This window comes from Sus scrofa, chromosome 9, assembly GCF_054392235.1.
Source record: "Sus scrofa isolate SSC_HxYL_T2T_F1_AM1 chromosome 9, Sscrofa_HxYL_maternal_Yorkshire_Landrace_v2.0, whole genome shotgun sequence".
NCBI classification, from domain to species: domain Eukaryota; kingdom Metazoa; phylum Chordata; class Mammalia; order Artiodactyla; family Suidae; genus Sus; species Sus scrofa.
Window position 1 is genome coordinate 78095108 of NC_139391.1, and position 17415 is coordinate 78112522.

The 17415-nt window shown below is 37.7% G+C and overlaps 1 protein-coding gene across 2 annotated transcripts in view; it reads left to right on the forward strand.

Moving 5' to 3' along the window:
* Nucleotides 1-17415, forward strand: part of GNGT1 (G protein subunit gamma transducin 1) — a 312220-nt gene that overhangs the window by 20976 nt on the left and 273829 nt on the right. The window contains exon 1 of one of the 2 annotated variants that reach the window (XM_084977027.1): nt 16871-17282. The exons of the other annotated variant lie outside the window; for it this stretch is intronic. The gene's annotated coding sequence lies outside the window, so the exon portion shown is untranslated. Of the gene's footprint in view, nt 1-16870; nt 17283-17415 lie in introns of those variants that run through there. 2 annotated transcript variants of the gene reach the window in all.

Here is a 17415-nt window from a genome sequence, read left to right on the forward strand (position 1 = left end):
AATGAAAGCAAATGATTCCTACCTTTCACTAAATAATTGTCTATTAAAACAACAACAGCAACAACAAACAGTGGTCACTTAGAACCAAATAATATCTGAATCCTGCTTCTGCCTCCTTCACTGAAAGCCCCAAAGAGATATATAGGCACAAAGAGGGCAAAATACTATTTCATTTTCAGCTAGGATTTTTGTTCTGAAACTCAGTGTAAAGCTGTAGTAGGTAAGTTGGGTTTCATGAGAAAGAGATAGTTAGCCTTGGTTTTGTTGTGTATACTTTTGTTTTTGTGTTGTTTGTTGAGGGGAAACAAGTTCTGGGCTTCTCTCACACTCGTGGATAGAAAAGAGTTGAAAGAAACAGTGAGGAGTATATAGCCCTACTCTGAGGCAGTAGCCCCAGGCTTATTACCACCACCTAGGCTTAAAGGGAACTGTCTAAATGGGGCCATACCTCTTTGTAATAGATCTGTTAAGTAGTGGTTGCTCCCCCAGAAATTCATTGTGGTGCATGCTCTTTCTAGGTGGTAGAGTATTTTTTTCCCCTGATTTGGATTTATCCTGGAGGCAGAGCAAGGAGGAGAGGGGTTGGAGAGGAGTTTTAGTTCCCTTCCTCATAAGCCAAAATTATTGTCTTGGTATTCATTCTAATGTGACTTCGGTGGAGTTAAAGGTCAAGTCTGGGATTGGCTGAGGCTAAGGCTGTCCCTCTCTGGGGGAGAAGAGTTCAGAAAACATCAGAAAGTCCTACCTGCATCACTGGGGTGATTTTCTTGAGCACTTTCAGTGCTCTATTTTGTGCATCTGGGATTAATGATAGAGGCAGTTCAACTCCTCTGAACTCTATTGTGTAACAAATTCTCCCCCAATTTAACAGTTTAAAACAATACACATTTATTATCTCAGACAATTTCTGAGAGATAGGAATCAGAAAATGGCTCAATTGGGTGATTCTGGTTCAGAGTTTCTCATAAAGTTGTAGTCAAGATATCAGATGGTGCTACAGTCATTAGAAGGCTTGGCTGGGGTTGGAGCATCTGCTTCCAGGAAGCTCACTCACATAGCTGTTGAGTGGATGCCCCAGTCTCTCACCACATAGACCTCTCCATAGACCTTCTTGAGTGCCCTTATGACATGGCAGCTGCTTCCTCCAGAGTGTATGATCCAAGAGCAGAGATCAAAGAGAATGTCAAAATGTCTTTTATGCCTCAATTTTGTGTGTCACAAACCATCACTTCTGTCACGCACTGTCACAAGAGAGTCACAACATTGAGCCCATGCCCAAGAGGAAGAAAACAAAACTCTGCCACTTGAAGGAAGGGCCACCAAAGAACTTCTGGTATATTTCAAAACCACCATCCCCTCAAATCTTTTATAATCCTTCCTGAAGCTTCTGCAGTCATCCAAGATAAAATATTAAGTTAACTCTAAAGCCACATTAAGAATTTACCCATGTCTTCTATTTTCTACTTTGAATAATTCTCACTGTCCAACCACACTTACCAGATGGTGGTAAACATTATGAAATGGACATTATGGGTCAAATAATGCAATCACAAATACAAATTATTGATAAAACTTCTGTTTCCACAGAACAGAACAAAGTGACTTTCTTCTTCTGATAAAGAGGAATTATTTACTCACAAATGATAGCTCGAAAGTATGCCTGTCAAGATTTCTTCTTATTCTCTTTGACCCTACCTAAAAGAGTCTCACTCAAGTGAATGAGTGTGTATGTGTTTGGCCCATATTATTTTACACAGAACTAATATGGATTCTTTGTTATCACTAAAGAAGGATTATTCTCACCATGAATGTGGCATATTGTTATATTAATGGCCACCAATGAATCATGCCTCTAACCATCCATGCCTTTGTGTGCTCCTTTCCATATTAACCCTGGGGTTGTCCTCATGACTTACTTTGTCCCATTAAACATCAACATATGTGGTGTAAGTAGAGGCTTGATAAACATTTGTGCATTGGGCTATGACATCTGGAAATCCAGCCACTGGGTGAGGAAGTCTGAATTAGCCATATAAAGAGGCCATGTGGGAAAGAATTAAAGTGCCTCTGCTGAAAGCCCAAACCACTGCTAACTATGTGAGTGAGGCCATCCAGGAACAGGCAGACCCTGGTCCCCCTGCCAACTGACCATGAACACATGAGTGAGCCCAGCTGCCACCACATGGAATGGAAATGAGCTGTCCCAAAGAGCCCTGCTTGGATTGTCAGGCCACAGAATTGTGAGCAAATAAAAGTTGCTTGGGGGGGTGTTTGTTGTGCAACAATAGTTAGCTGATAATGACTAGTTTCTCATATATTCTAAATTTCTTAGGTTCCAGAATATAAATAACACAGGACTATAGCATTGGAATGCTACTTATGTGATTTAATTATAAATATTTCAGAATCCAACAAAACCCCTAAATCAAAAATAGTAACTTATAGTCTAAATTCTGATTCTTTTATACTTCGCAAGCAAAGGAGTTTCCCCAAATTAGTACATATTAAAATCTAGGTCCAGACTAAAATTAAGAGTAAAGAGCATTAGCATTATTTGAAGAAATAAAGTAGACAGGAGAAAAACAGAGAAAATACTATATAGAGCTTCTTGGTTTCAGCTTTTCCAGGCTTACTCAAATCTTCTCGATGTTAAGAGATCTTTGGGAGAAATCTCCCAGTAAGAGGTTAATTGTGCTATTGTCTGCCCTTCCCTACAATCTTTTGGAAGCCTAAAGGGTCTGGTTAAGTCTCTGCTGCTGAATAATGTGCTCCCAGAAATTTATTTCAGGAGACAGTTTTTTCAGGGCCAAATCAGAAATAATATATCCTCTGCCAGGTCTCATGCTGTAACCCTACTCCTTCTCATATCTTGAACTCATGTTTTCTCATTTCCTGAACTCATCTCAACTTTCTTGGGCTATGAAGTTCACTACTTTAGCACATATTGGGTACTTAGCAAATGCTTTTTCAATAAATAATAAAAAGTTTTAGCTATAACATAATATTATTTTTCTACTACATTTTTTCCCCTAACTGGAACACAACCTGACTTCCCACGTAGAAATATGAAAAGTCTGAGTGCTGTTTTTTAAAAAATCAATAAAGAGGGAAAACCAAAAAGAAATAATGAGGTTTACGGAATTCCCTATACCAATCTTGGTTTGGATTGAGGCTCCCTTGACCCTAGAAACAAATTCTAGCCTTTGATCCCCACGGAGGATTTAACAAGAGCTCTGCTGACTTCTTGTGGAATTCGGGCTGCAAGAACAGCAGCTTCCCCTTTGGCCTGAGGCTTAAGAATAAGTCCCCTGTATTTCCCTAAACATATCTTAGTTCTGGTCATGGCCAGATGTCTGTTCTCACCAAGTGACTCTCATTCAGTAGGTTGTTATTATTATTATTAATTTATTTATTTGTTTAGGGCTGCAACCCTTGCCATATGGAGGTTCCCAGGCTAGGGGTTGAATTGGAGCTACAGCTGCCAGCCTAGATGAAAAGAAGAATAAGGGAGAAAGAGATAGAGAAAGAAAGGAAGAAAGGAAGAAAGGAAGAAAGAAAGAAAGAAAGAAAGAAAGAAAGAAAGAAAGAAAGAAAGAAAGAAAGAAAGAAAGTCATTTTCTTGCTCTTCCCAGAATTTGCCAATCCATTGTACTGAGGTTTGCCACTCTTGTTGTACCAAAAAAAGGCAAACACCACACACACACACACAGACACACACACACACACTTTAAGATTTTACTCCAACAGCTACTGACTTAGTCTTGCCTAAACTTGGAACAGGTCTTCTTAGAGGCTACAGAAAGTATCTGAACAGAGCTGCTCAACCATGAGCCATTTTTGGCAAATAGCACATGTATATTAATGCTTCCTGTCCACTCAATGGATGCCTTTTCATGACACTAAGAGTACGTTTTACACAGTCTAAAAAAATGAGAAAAACATATAAAGCACTGTTTTAACAACAAGTAGCAAACTTAGATATTCTACCAAGATTATATCACAAACATTTACTAATGATTAAAGATAAAAGTTTTCAGTTGGGAGGTTTTTAATTCTAAGTTTTGGTCTGGCATTCAAAGATTAATAATATAGACCTATAGTATTTGGAACCAAGTCACACATGACTTGCAATGTCTTTGTGAGAAATGATGTAGGGTCTCTTTTAAGACTAAAGTAATTAAATTTGTTTTCAATATCCAGTTAACTCTAAGACTCGCAATATTACTATTGAGAAGATTTAACCTCAGCAATATTACAATAGCTAATGCTATCTTTAACTAAAGATGGCTTATTTTATGCTAAAAAGAAAAGTAATGTTGCCAACGTAAGCACACATGCACACACACAAACACAGACACACAATTACCATAGAATATTTATTTAAAGTATAAATGAACATCAAATACATATTTTTCTTATCCAGATTTTATTTAAGCCTTTGTGTCTAGAAGCAGTACTTATCAATCTGAAAATTCTAATATTATTATAATAACAAGTAGCTTTCATTCAAATACATAATAAAAATTTGGGCCTGAGAAGCTATAAAATAAATATCAAGTTACTTGTTGAATAAGTTATTATTTCAAATATGCTTTAGGTTGATTTCACTGAATTATATCCTACTGAATATAAACATTTTAATTGTAAATAAACTGTATTTCTTGCTGAAATAGTTTACTAAAAGACTAAACAAAACCAGCAAGATGATCTATTTGTTTCTGTACCTTGTTGAGATGAGAGTATATTTATATCTTATCTATATATATGCCTTCTATACTTTTCTGTTTTAATCCAAAGAGAACATAAACATAAGATTTGTGGAGTTCCTGTCCTGGCACAGTGGTTAACAAATCTGACCAGGAACCACGAGGTTGCAGGTTCGATCCCTGGTCTCGCTCAGTGGGTTAAGGACCTGGTGTTGCCGTGAGCTGTGGTGTAGGTCACAGACGTGGCTTGGATCTGGAGTTGCTGTTGCTCTGGCATAGGCTGGTGGCTACAGCTCCGATTAGACCCCTAGCCTGGGGACCTCCATATGCCACGGGTACAGTCCTAGAAAAGACCAAAAAAAAAAAAGACTTTGTGCAACAAGATGATCCTGGTGTTTGGATATCTGTTTTCAGCTGATTAGAATTTTAAGGTGTATCAAAATGTATTTGTTTGGAATGATTGGACATGTTCTTATTAAGTCTAGTGTTACTGAATTTTCTTGTCTTGGTCTTTCTTCTCTCCACATTAAGCCTACCAGGAAGAAGAGACTCTCTTTATTTAATATGAGTGCATTAAACATTTGGGGATCCGAAGTGTTCAATACACATGAACTCTTCAAAAGCCTGAATAAGATAATGTGGTTCTAAAAAGTCATCCCTTCACTCCCTTTTTACTAGAATAATCCATAGTCACATAATGCATAATGCCAGATAATGGATCACACTGAGTAAGCCATGTCTCTAAATCCTTAGGCTGACCCTACAAACAATATTTTTTCCCAGAAAAGAAAAATCTTTTAAACGAGGAAAAGTCTTCTAGTCACTCCGTTTTGTTGCCTTTTCTTTACGAAGAGAAGAAAAACTTTGTCTGCTGTGCATGTTTTTCCTTTTGAAGGGCTTTTAATTTGTAATTGAAAAGAATATATACATTCTTTATATATGGTTAAAACAGAGAAAGCATGCCCGGGAACTTGTGGTATAAGAATATGGTGGAACATTAAAAAAAGCAAAGGCAAATTCAAATGAAATAAATACTAACCAATTTTAGATGCAGAAAAATGCTCCAAATTACAAATACGTCTTTTTCAAAACATAAAGATAATACTAAGTACATTCAGCTAGGCTTATAGAAACACAAGATCATTTTTTTCTGGCTTTTACTTCCCTAATTACTCGCAATAACGTCTATCCCATTTGGCATGGATAGTGATAGCATAATGCTGATGATAATGTCACAATATGAGAGTCATATTGGCATCTCCCAACCTTTAAGAGGCCCCTTGTTCTTCCTCAAGGTCTTATTCCAGGCATTTGCCTCTTTTGGTCCTTCTGCATTTAATGCATACTTTTATTTCTGGAAGCAATAAAGGTGAACTGAACCACATGGTGAATTCAAATGCAGTATTGAGTCCTCACAATGATGTGAGGTTTGGGGCTTTTGCCATCAAGCTTAAGAAATAATTTAAAGGCATTTGGTTGAATATGTCCTTGTGCCCGAAACGAATTCCTACTCTCTCAGTAGGTTATATCAAAAAAAGAGTGCTTCCCCCGCCCCCACCCAGAGAACTCATCATCTGTAGGAGAGAATCCCTTTTCTTGATTTCTTCTCATTTGGAACAAAGATCAAGACAATATCTTGAGATCTTTAGAGCATTGTTGTCCAGTGAAGAACACAGCACTGGATGGGTTGTAATATTAATTTAGTAGGTAGGTCTTGACAAATAACTAAAATTAAAACACAAAATATAGCAGTGTAAAAGTGACCCATCTACCACAGAATAGAGAATATTAGCTTTCACTCTATAGTAAGGGTCATTGTTTCGATATACCTAAGCACATGAGTATGTTTAGCAGGTCATGGTGAAAAACGTGTCTTTTTAAAATAATTATTTTTATTTTGTCCATTATAGCTGGTTTACAGTGTTCTGTCAATTTTCTACTGTACAGCAAGGTGACCCAGTCACACATACATATATACATTCTTTTTTTCTCACATTATCATGCTACATCATAAGTGACTAGATATAGTTCCCAGTGCTATACAGCAGGATCTCATTTCTTATCTATTCCAAAGGCAATAGTTTGCATCTATTAACCCCCAGTTCCCAATCTATCCCAGTCCCTCCCTCCCTCCCTCTTGGGAACCATAGGTCTGTTCTCCATGTCCATGATTCTCTTTTCTGTGGAAAGTTTCATTTGCGTATATTAGACTGTATATTAGATTCCAGATATAAGTGGTATCATATGGTATTTGTCTTTCTCTTTCTGATTTACTTCATTTAGTATGAGAGTCTCTAGTTCCATCCATATTGCTCTTTTACTGAGCTGTGGTGAAAAAAATCTTGAAAAAATGCTTTTTGATAATATGATTCTATAAATGTTATGCTTTACAAAGATCCAATGATTCAACTCAAGAAACTGTCATCTTAAATGGATAGGCACATACCTACGTGGCAAGAGAGTTATCAATATTAGTTTCCTGTTGGTAATGAGTCTGAGACAAGGGAGTTTCCATTGTGGTGCAGCCGAAACGAATCCAACTAGGAACCATGAGGTTGTTGCGGGTCAGATCCCTGGCCTCGCTCAGTGGGTTAAAGATCCAGCGTTGCCGTGAACCTTGGTGTAGGTTGCAGACAGACACAGCTTGGATCTGGAATTGCTGTGGCTCCTGCGTAGGCCAGTAGCAACAGCTCCAATTAGACCCGTAGGCTGGGAACTTCCATATGCCGCAGGTGCGGCCCTCAAAAGACAAAAGGAAAAAAAAAAAAAAGAGTTTGAGACAATAAAGACTGCTATCAAAATTAGCAAGAAAGGAAGAAAATGAAATCGCTATTTTCTCAGAATACACACATTCTTTCTTCTGCCGGCGTATTGAATATGGCATGGGTTGTTCAGGATCTCACACAGAGAAATGATATTTTGGACAAAGCACATTCTCCTTTTGTACAGGCGTCTAGAGAGTGATTGGGAACGATGGAAGGTCAAATGAGAAATTGTGGTTACTTTCTCAAACAAGAATTTAAACAGCCAAGAGTTTGCTGAGTGATGATTTTCATTTCTTGTTCATTTTTTCTTTGCAATCTCATGACCTGTTTTTATACAATGTAAAGATTAAAAAATATTAGAGATTCTTTTACTTTTGAGTACTGGAAAGCTTGGGGCATTTACTCTTTTGGAAATAATTCAAAACATATCTTATTCCTCCTTGGTCACCCTGTATTTTTTTTTTTTTTTCTATTTTGAAATTCTGATAGTTTCTTTGAATTACTGAGCATCCTGTGCACCATTCAAGGGCCATTAATGAGTCCTTCCCATCGTGGGTGGTCCCTTTGCATAGTTGGAGATTTCACCAAATTATCTATCGCTAGCAATAAACCCAAATCAGTTTTCATATGAAACTCATCTCTATGTAAATCCTGTTATCTGATGGAAAAATGATTACTGACATGGGGCATGAATTCATTGATGTATGCATTGCATACCAAGTAAAATCTTATAACAAATTTAGAGAACTAGAAATGGTGACCATTATTCCATGTTAGTAATTATAAAGCATTTTTCTACATTCAAATAAGTCAATTATCTTCTTAAGATTCTTGCATTTTTTTTTCTTCTTGGGAAAAGAATGAGGATTATAATTTCTCTCACTATTCTTTTTAATCCTAGATGATATCGGCTTTGCTGAGATGTTAAAAAAAAATACACACATCTTCCGCATTATTCCTATCCTAACAATTTATTTGGTGACCTGCATCTTCAGATTGCATGGTCATGTAGTTGGCACAGATCCATAGATACACTAATTGTGGCCAGTATTATTAGTTGGAACAACCATTCTAATGGGCAGAGCCAAGGCTCTGTTGCTTATCAGATATTTTCAGTATCTTCCCCTTCTATGCTCTGACTCTCACTGAAAGCTTTTTGAAAAATAAATTGACCAATGGAAGGAACAGATCCAATATTTTCAACAAGGGCTCTAGAGCCAGTTATAGAAACACATCAGCAAAATACAGAAAGTTTTCAAGAGACATAGAGAAAAGAGATAACTATCAATATAACATAAATAAAAGAAGAATTTCATGACAAATGAAGGTAAAATCCCTGTGGTTAATATCCAATCACCACACTTTCCTTATCTCCTCTTTCAATGCTGTTTGTTATAAACTAGGACACAGAATTAATATCCTTAAATGTGATTAATAATATTGAAAAGTGAAATAATAGTGTGGAGAATAACCAAAGCAGAGCTAGGACTGATAATGAGCTCTGCTTCCATGGAAAAAACTCTCCTCTCAGTAGAAAACTTCCAGGTGGACAAAACCTAAAAACTCTTAGGTGAAGTCATGAAGTAGTGAGTTAAAAATCATCTGTTTTCTGCCTGTCCCCATTAGTTTGTTTCAAAGATTTCTTTTTTGATTAGAGGAAAATCTCCTCTAGACCTGCCAGCTCTCTGGCTAATATTCCCACTTTTCCCATTAGAGAAACATGTTGTCTTTTACTGTTTTTTGATGGTTATTTACATGGTTATGTGGAATTTGCTAATATCCATCTAGTCACACAAAAAGCCAATGCTGAATATGTTGATGTAATTTGGCAACATTGCTAATTATGGCTTCTTTAAGGAAGTATTGCCTGTATTTTTTTTCTTGGTTAAAAGTCAAGACTGCCATGTGACATTTAAAGTGATTGGCTCTAAAAATGCACAAAATCATAGCCCAATGTGTGGAAAAAAGAAATCATTTTCCCTCTGAGATTGCAAATTCAAAAAGATGATTTGTATTTTGATTACAAATTAAAGTTATAATTTCTTTTGTTTGAATTGAGTGAGGCACTGGAGTTAGCAATGTCAATCTCATGGAAACTATAAAGAAATCTCTAATATCACAGTTTCGATCTTCATTTGAAAGATATTCTACCAGTAGTGATGGACATGAATGGGATTATTAGAAGCTTAACACACATTTCTTTGATATAATAATACATTTTCAGATACCTAGCATGGTGTGGGATATGGAGAATTTCATTAACCAAGTATATTGGTTAGCAAAAAGGTTGCAAATAACAGAGATGATTTTCATCACTTTCTGGTCCTTCCAACTACTGTGGCTGGGAACTCCTCCTTTCCTTATTATCACTGCCTCTCTTGGTCTCAAGGATGCACCTTTGATTATAGAAAATGGGTACACTCATAGGGGTGGTTCAGAAGAGACTCAGCAGAGTTTTACGCATTGCTCTTTCTATAGGCAATGTGAAGGCAGCTATATTAATGGCCCTACCAGTTAGTGGTATGAATAGATAAGATGACTGATCATATAGAAAACATGTAGTGAGTGCTAGGACGATAATAACCAATCTATAGGTGTTGGATCAGGCCTTCTTTGACTCATTGGTAAAGGTAACAGAAAGAGAGGGACACTCCTTTGTCTGAGGTCTTCCCCTCAGGCACTGGGACCTCAAAGTTTATACTTTATCATCCTCTTTCCCTTAGGACCAGTCCCACAGGACCTTATTGTAATTATCTCTCCAATCTCTCAAAATGGCAAAAACTCTACACCCTATTTCTTGGGGGGTTAGGTTTTGATTCTTAAGAGCTGTGGTTACCCAGTTACCTTCTGCTTCAGATGAATGTTTTTCTTCTTCTTGGAACATGGCAGAATTGCACTTGGTGTCCTTGTTCTTTTGAAGTTGGTTGGGACTAGTAATTGGTTTTGGATAGTGAATTATGAACGTAAGTGATATGTGTCAACCAGTGGCTTATGGGAATTATTTACTCAGCTCTCTCAGGCCTTGGGTAGGAAAACTCTGAGATGTGTTTTCCCAGTGGTGTTACACTTAAGTTGTCTACATGGTAACTTATTTGGTAAAATATATTTTACTGGACCTTTTTCTTTTCTCTCTCTCACTTTCTTCTCTCCTTTTTTTATTTCCTGGGATTATTGTCCAACTAAACTATGTGCATTCAAATCCTTATGGGGTGGTTTTAAAATATGCCCACAACCCTTAACCCTTTCTTCTATAAGATGTAGCCAAATTCCAACACTTAATTTGTGTAGACTTAGTGACTTGCTTCTAACCAATAGCATGTGGTACAAATGATGTGTTGTGTATCAGGGTAAAAGATATCGTAATTTACTCCTTGCTGTTGCTCTTGGATCATTTGCCCCAGAGGAAGCTATCAGGCATTTTATGTGAATTCCTAAGTAACTCTATAGAGAGGTCTATGTGTCAAGGAACTGGGGCCTCCTGCCAGCAGCTATGCAAGTCAACTAGCATAGAGACAGACCCCCCTAGTCCTAGTTATACCTCCAGATGGCTCCAACCCCAGCCAATATCTTGACTGCACCTTTATGAGAGATCCTAACCCAGAATCACACAGCCAAAACATTCATGGATTCCTGACTCTCAGAAATGATAAAAGATAATAAATGCTTGTTGTTTTAAACTGCTAATATTTTGTTGCCTAGTAAAAGATAATTAATTCATCTTGTCTCAGAGTTGGCTTCTGAGAGACATCAATGCTATGATGACTCTCTTATTTGAGTGAAGTGTACTGGTATAAAATAGAGCCATGGCTTAAGTCTATCTGACAGTGGGTTCAATGGGTCCATGGATAAACCTGTAGTTTATCTAATACCTATGTGCTTAAAAAGATGGATATATCTAGCAGCTGATGGAACTCTCCTGTTGATTCTTTAACCTTTGGAATAAAATCTGTCAGTGTGGGAAAGGGTCATTGAAAGCCCCTTAAACTGCATCCCATCATACAAGATCATAAATCAGAAGTGCCCTACATAGATTAGTGCCACTTTCAAAAAGTAAAGAATGCAGATATTGCCCCCAAAAAACAAGATGGATCATGGTGCCTAAGAGTAAATTTTCAAAAACTTAACAAAGTAATAGCCCCAAGTATAGCCGCCATGCCAGACAGTATGCATTTATTAGAACAGATCAACACACTGTACACTTTATATGAGACTACTGATCTGACAAGAATGCTTCTTTAAATCTCAATCAAGAAAAAGGTTTGGAACCATTTCACATTCATTTGGGATGAATAGAAATAGGCATTTATAGCCTTTCACCAGGGATATGTTATCAAATTATATAATGTGTGGAGTCCCTAGTGAGCCCCAATAGAAGAATCACATTGCAGACCCTTAGCATTGTGGAGTGAGGTCATGCTATATGTAGCAGGGAAAATTTTCTCATTCAAAATCCATTCCTGATGTAGAGCATTGAAAGAGATTATCATTCCTACCCCTAACAACAAAAAACATGTTGTATAAGCCACTATAAAACCACAGTCTTTTAGAAACTCTTCAGAGAGCTGAGAATATAAAGGAATCCCTATGAGTTAAATCTAGAAATAAACGAGCCCTTTTTAGAAAAGCAGATGCCTGTGCCTTGCTTTCATCCCTGGGGTCATGGTGGGAGAAGCTTTCAATAGATGGGGGTAAGGAGAAACAGCCAAATTTTTAATGAAATTTTAATGGCTATATGTAGATGGCAGTGAGTGTTTCGATTTTTAAAAATTTCAGTGACAAAGCAAGTCCACATATAGCCATAAATCCTTTCCCATAGGACCTTCATTGTATGTATAGCAACAGTGCATGAATTGTAAGGTATGTCCCTGTCAAGTGCAAGGAAACAGGTGGCTGGAGGCTGAGGGCAGAGCAGGAGAGCTCATAAGAGCATAAGCCCATGGAAAAACTAGGTCCAGGGAAGAAAGGTAGAAAGTTAGAAAGCAGAGAAATCTCCCCAGCAATATGTAATGCTGCCAGTTGTGCTGAAGAGAGAACTTTTCTGCATCGCCCTATGCTCAGGAAAGACAAGATCTCACAACAAAATATTTGAACCTAGCAATGAATTGGATCCAATAATGGTGCAATAAAAGCCAAGAGAGATTACATAGCCATGAATTATACTCAATCAGCAGCACAACCTAGTGTTTTTTCTAAGGAAGGAGTATGCCATTTCCTAAAGTAATTTTATCTATATTAGTCCCTGCTATTCCTTTTAAATACAGTATATGATATTTAGTTAGAACTTGCAAGATATATGAAGAAGCAAGCCAATGTCACCCACAGTCAAGAGAAGAAAGAGTTAATTGAAACAGACTCCTCTATGACACAGATATTGGAATTAGTTGCAAAGGTCTTTAAAATCACTAGGATGAATATATTAAATAATTTACTGGTAAAGGTGGTATAATGGTTTTAAAACGTGGTTTTCAAGTTCTTTGACATTATTCATTGGAAACTGATCTCTATTTACCTCCCCTTGAACATGGACAAGTTTGTATCTGCTTTAAACACATAGCTTAAACAAAGAAAGGCAGAAGTGATCCTATGTAACGACTGAGGCTATATTTGAAAAAAAAAAAAACAAACAAAAAAAGCAGCTTTTTTTCTGGCCTTCTTAGAATGCTTCCTCTGGGGGAAGCTAAATGCCAGGTAAAAAGTTTGATTACCTTCAAATTGTTATCCTGGAACCAGCACAAATAGGTGTTCAGGTTGGTTGCCCTAGCCAAGCTCCCAGGTGACATCTAGCATCAATTGCCTGTTATGGGTTGAGTCATCCTGACATCCAGCCCAGTTGAGCCTCCAGATGAATGCAGCCCCAACGGATACCTTACTAGAATCAAATGTGAGACAACAAAAGCTGAGCCTTTCCTGAATAACCATAAAATCATGAGCAAAGTAAAAGGGTTATTTTCAGTTGCTATGGGTATAATTTATTATGCAGAAATAATAACCAGGACAAGTAGAGAAGAGATGTGAACAGCTGGAGAATTTACAGCAGTGAAATGGAAACAGGTAGAAATTCTAGAAGTAAAAAGTATAAGACAGAAATGAACATTCATTTGATAGGTTTGGTAACTGGACATAAGAAATAAGAGGCTCAATTAACTTGAAGATGAGTAAATGAAAATTGTCTTAATGAAGGAAAACATACATGGTATGTTGTCTATGCCATCTCTTAGGCTCAGAACTCCCCAGAAGTATTAAGTTCCAATAACCCAGGGTGGTAATTTGTCTGGTAATGCACGTTTTAGTGCTTGCTTGCCCTCTCTGTTTCACTTCCCTACTGCCCACTGAATTACTCGCCCTTGTACCTTTGTCTTAGACCTGTATCTGAGGAAACTCAAACTATACATGTGTTATCTTATAAAAGGTGACAAAAGTCCTAGGAAGTCAGTTCTATTATAAAACCTTCTAATAATTTTTTAAAGTTGGGGAAATGGAATATTAGAGAGGTTAAAGAGTTTGGCTGAGGTCATATAGCTAGGAAGCATATGAAAAAGACAATAGAGCCTGCTCTTAACCATATTTTATATATAGTAATTTCCATTGTATAGCATTACACATAACATGGTACATTTTACAGAGCATTCCCAACATTTTATCTCATTCATCTTTAGAACAAGTCAGTAAGATGGGCAAAACATATACTTTTGTTTAGGGTTTTTTTTTTAATCAGATGAAGAAAATAATTTAAAAAGAAAGTGACTTATCTAAACTAACACAGATATCTAGGGGCAAAACCAAGACCAGATCTGGGTCTTCTGACTTCTAGTTTAACTCCTTGTCTACTGTACCATGTTGTAGGAATACAATTAAAGGAAAAACACTACTCTATATACTTCAATAATCCCCTTGATATTTTCTAAAATACTTCTGAAGCTGAATTATAATTCCTAAAATTCTTTTTGAAATCTAGAATGTTGAAAAAGTAATCTTTCATTTTTTTTTAGTTCAAGATTTTCAGAAAATTCTAAAGTGATGTTGCTTAAGCATATTCAGCTATTCTCAAATATGACGAAGTCCTGTAGATGTATTTGTTAGAAAACAAGGACAAGGTGACAATGCTAATCATGTAACATGGCAATATGCTCAGTAAGTAAACCCAGAGACTCTGGAGCCAGATTGCTTGCACTGGGAGAATTGTCTAACCTTTTTCTGCCTCAATCTCCTTATCTGCAAAATGGAATTAAAAACAGTATTTACATCACTGGGTTATGAATATTAGAAAAATTAAAATACATGAAAAGCAATTAGAATAGTACTTAATATTTTTGTTTTGTGTCTATTCTTCAGAAATGATATTAAGATGCCAAGAAGATGGCTATTTTTCATGACCAACTCTTGGGTTTATATCTTGTCTGAGCAATTTTGAGGGGATATTTTCTTCTACTATATGGTTTTAGAGGATGACATAGAGTGGAACTTGATAAAAATCTCAATCGGACATCAAATGCAGGACCAGGAAAAAACGGCACATTATTGGACGGAAAGATGAATGTTAACAAGTGGTGATCACTGTGCTAGGTAAGCTTCATTAATGGGTATAGATTTCTTTAAGTAAAAACAAGGTCAGAAAAGAGAGGTAATTAAAAGATGTACTCATGAACTTTGGGCAGAATGATGCAAGGAGGTCTGATGGAAAATTACTTCCTTACATTCCTGCTATTGAGCCTAGAAAGTTCACAAATCTACAATACTTAAAATGTGGACAAGGACTGGAGGGTAGTGTAAATTATAAAACCAAAGATTACTGCTGAGACTGTGGAAGATTGTTTTTCTTAGAGTTTTCTAATGTGCTGCAATGTGGTATGTGTAATTCAAATAGTCAATACCACAGAGTACATTTAAAATAAAATAAGGTTTTACTGATAAGGTTAACTCATTTACTTTAAGGAAGGATATATATTAGAATTAATCTGATTTAAATGATCAGAGTCACCAATCCTTCACACTGCCTCCAAGTAAAAATAGTTAAATGTTCTTAAAAAGGTATCAGGTACTACCTGTGTAAAAGAAATCTTTAATGTTACCCTAAGACCATAATCATTAAGCCTTAGTGGCATGCATTTATATAAGTATTAATACAAAGCTCACACACCAGAGAATTTATTAGGTCAGTTTTTTAAAATTTTACTTTCAAGAATGTCCAATATATTTTTACATTTACCAAAGTGCTTACATAAATAAAACATTCCAAATGTTTTTAAAAGTAAGCAAATTTGTTTAAAATTATTATAGAGGTTTATTAATACCATATTTGGCAAAGCTAGAGGGGAAACTCAAAAGACTAAAAAGCATGTTTTAAAAAGATTCCTATATGATTACAGTAAATGCATGCAAAGCTTTTGAAATTAGAACTTTGTTCTTTTAAGTAAAACGACAATTGTTCGTTTTTAATAATATATCATAGGGAACCACTGACTATATCTATGAAGTTTAGTAAGAAGGAATTGAAGAGATGAATATAGTATCTATTTTGACAAGCACTGTTTAGCAAAGTCAGTTCATGAACTGTTACAGTAGAGCAAGGAGAAACACAAGGAGGGTAACCCACGATATTCATAAATTTATTCATGGCATACATATTAGAAACGAATGCTGTGCTTGGTAGAGTTTATGCATAGCTCTTTAAGAGTGATCTTTAAAAAAATACAAATACTGAATTTTAAAATCACTATACTAGAAGATAAAAGTCAATACAGATCCTGAAAATGAATGTGGACAATGACTGGAGAGTGGCATAAATAAACTCCAGGATTGCTGGTGGGACTGTGGCTGATTGTTTTTCTTAGAGTTTTCAAATGTGCTGTATTGCGGTATGTGAATCAGAAGCCAGACCCCACAGCAGCAGTTTTTAAAGCATGCAAGTATATACAGTCCTTTGGGACTGCAAGCCTATGCCTCGCTACCACCATCGCCAGATAATCTCCACGTGCTCCCTGGGCAGCAGTCCCCAAAACTGAGGCTCCAAATGAGTGTATTGTCCTGTCTGGGATTTGCCGCGAGTTTTAGTGAGGCAGAGGGCCAGTGCAAAGACGCCGTGCACTAGCCCCCACTCCTCCGGAGCACATCCAGGTTCACAGGGCCCTAGTGGTGAGCCTGCTCCCCAGAATAAGTTCCAGGACCAGCAAGGACGCCGCCCTGGCAGAAAGCCTGGAGGGCACCTCAGACCACCACCGGTACACTGCCCGCTTGATAGCCTGCTAAGAGCCATTTGACAGAGGGCCACTCCCATGGGACCCGGGAACACAAGACCAATTGACCTCTAGAGCCAGGCAATCAAGGCGGGACCTCTGAGCAGCTGTAGCCAAGACCAAGCGCCAGTGGGTTATAAAAGCTCCGCTTGGGGTAGTTCCAGCTGTAGTTCATCAGTAAGGAACCAACTGGTATCCCTGAGGATGCGAGTCGAGTTGCCTGGAGCCGCGGTGTAGGTTGCAGACGCGGCTCGGATCCGCGTGGCTGTGACGGAGGCCAGCAGCTGCAGTTCCTCTTTGACCTAAGCCTGGGAACCTCCATATGCCGCGGGGTGCATCTCTAAAAAGGGGGAAAAAAACCCATAGCTTGTGGATCCCGCCCCTAGCGGCCTCCAGGGAGCAGAGGGAAAGCGAAGATGGCGGCACCCAGTCTTCCCTGAAGTTTGGTGCTAGCAGGTCCGCTTAAAAGCCTGTCAGACCCGACGACTGCCCCCAGGCCAACACTCACAACAAGCCAATGAACCTCTCCCACACCATGCTCGGCACCAGCATCAGCGCTTCCCTGGGCCTCGGGCCAGGTGAGTTCTAGTGCGCGAGCCCTTTAAGAGCCTAAGTACCTACAGCCCCATGGGGCGTGTGGACAGAGCCCTGGAAGTTTTCGAAGCTAAATGTTTGGGGGCCACCTCTCAGGTGCAGGTCTTGAAAGTGGGG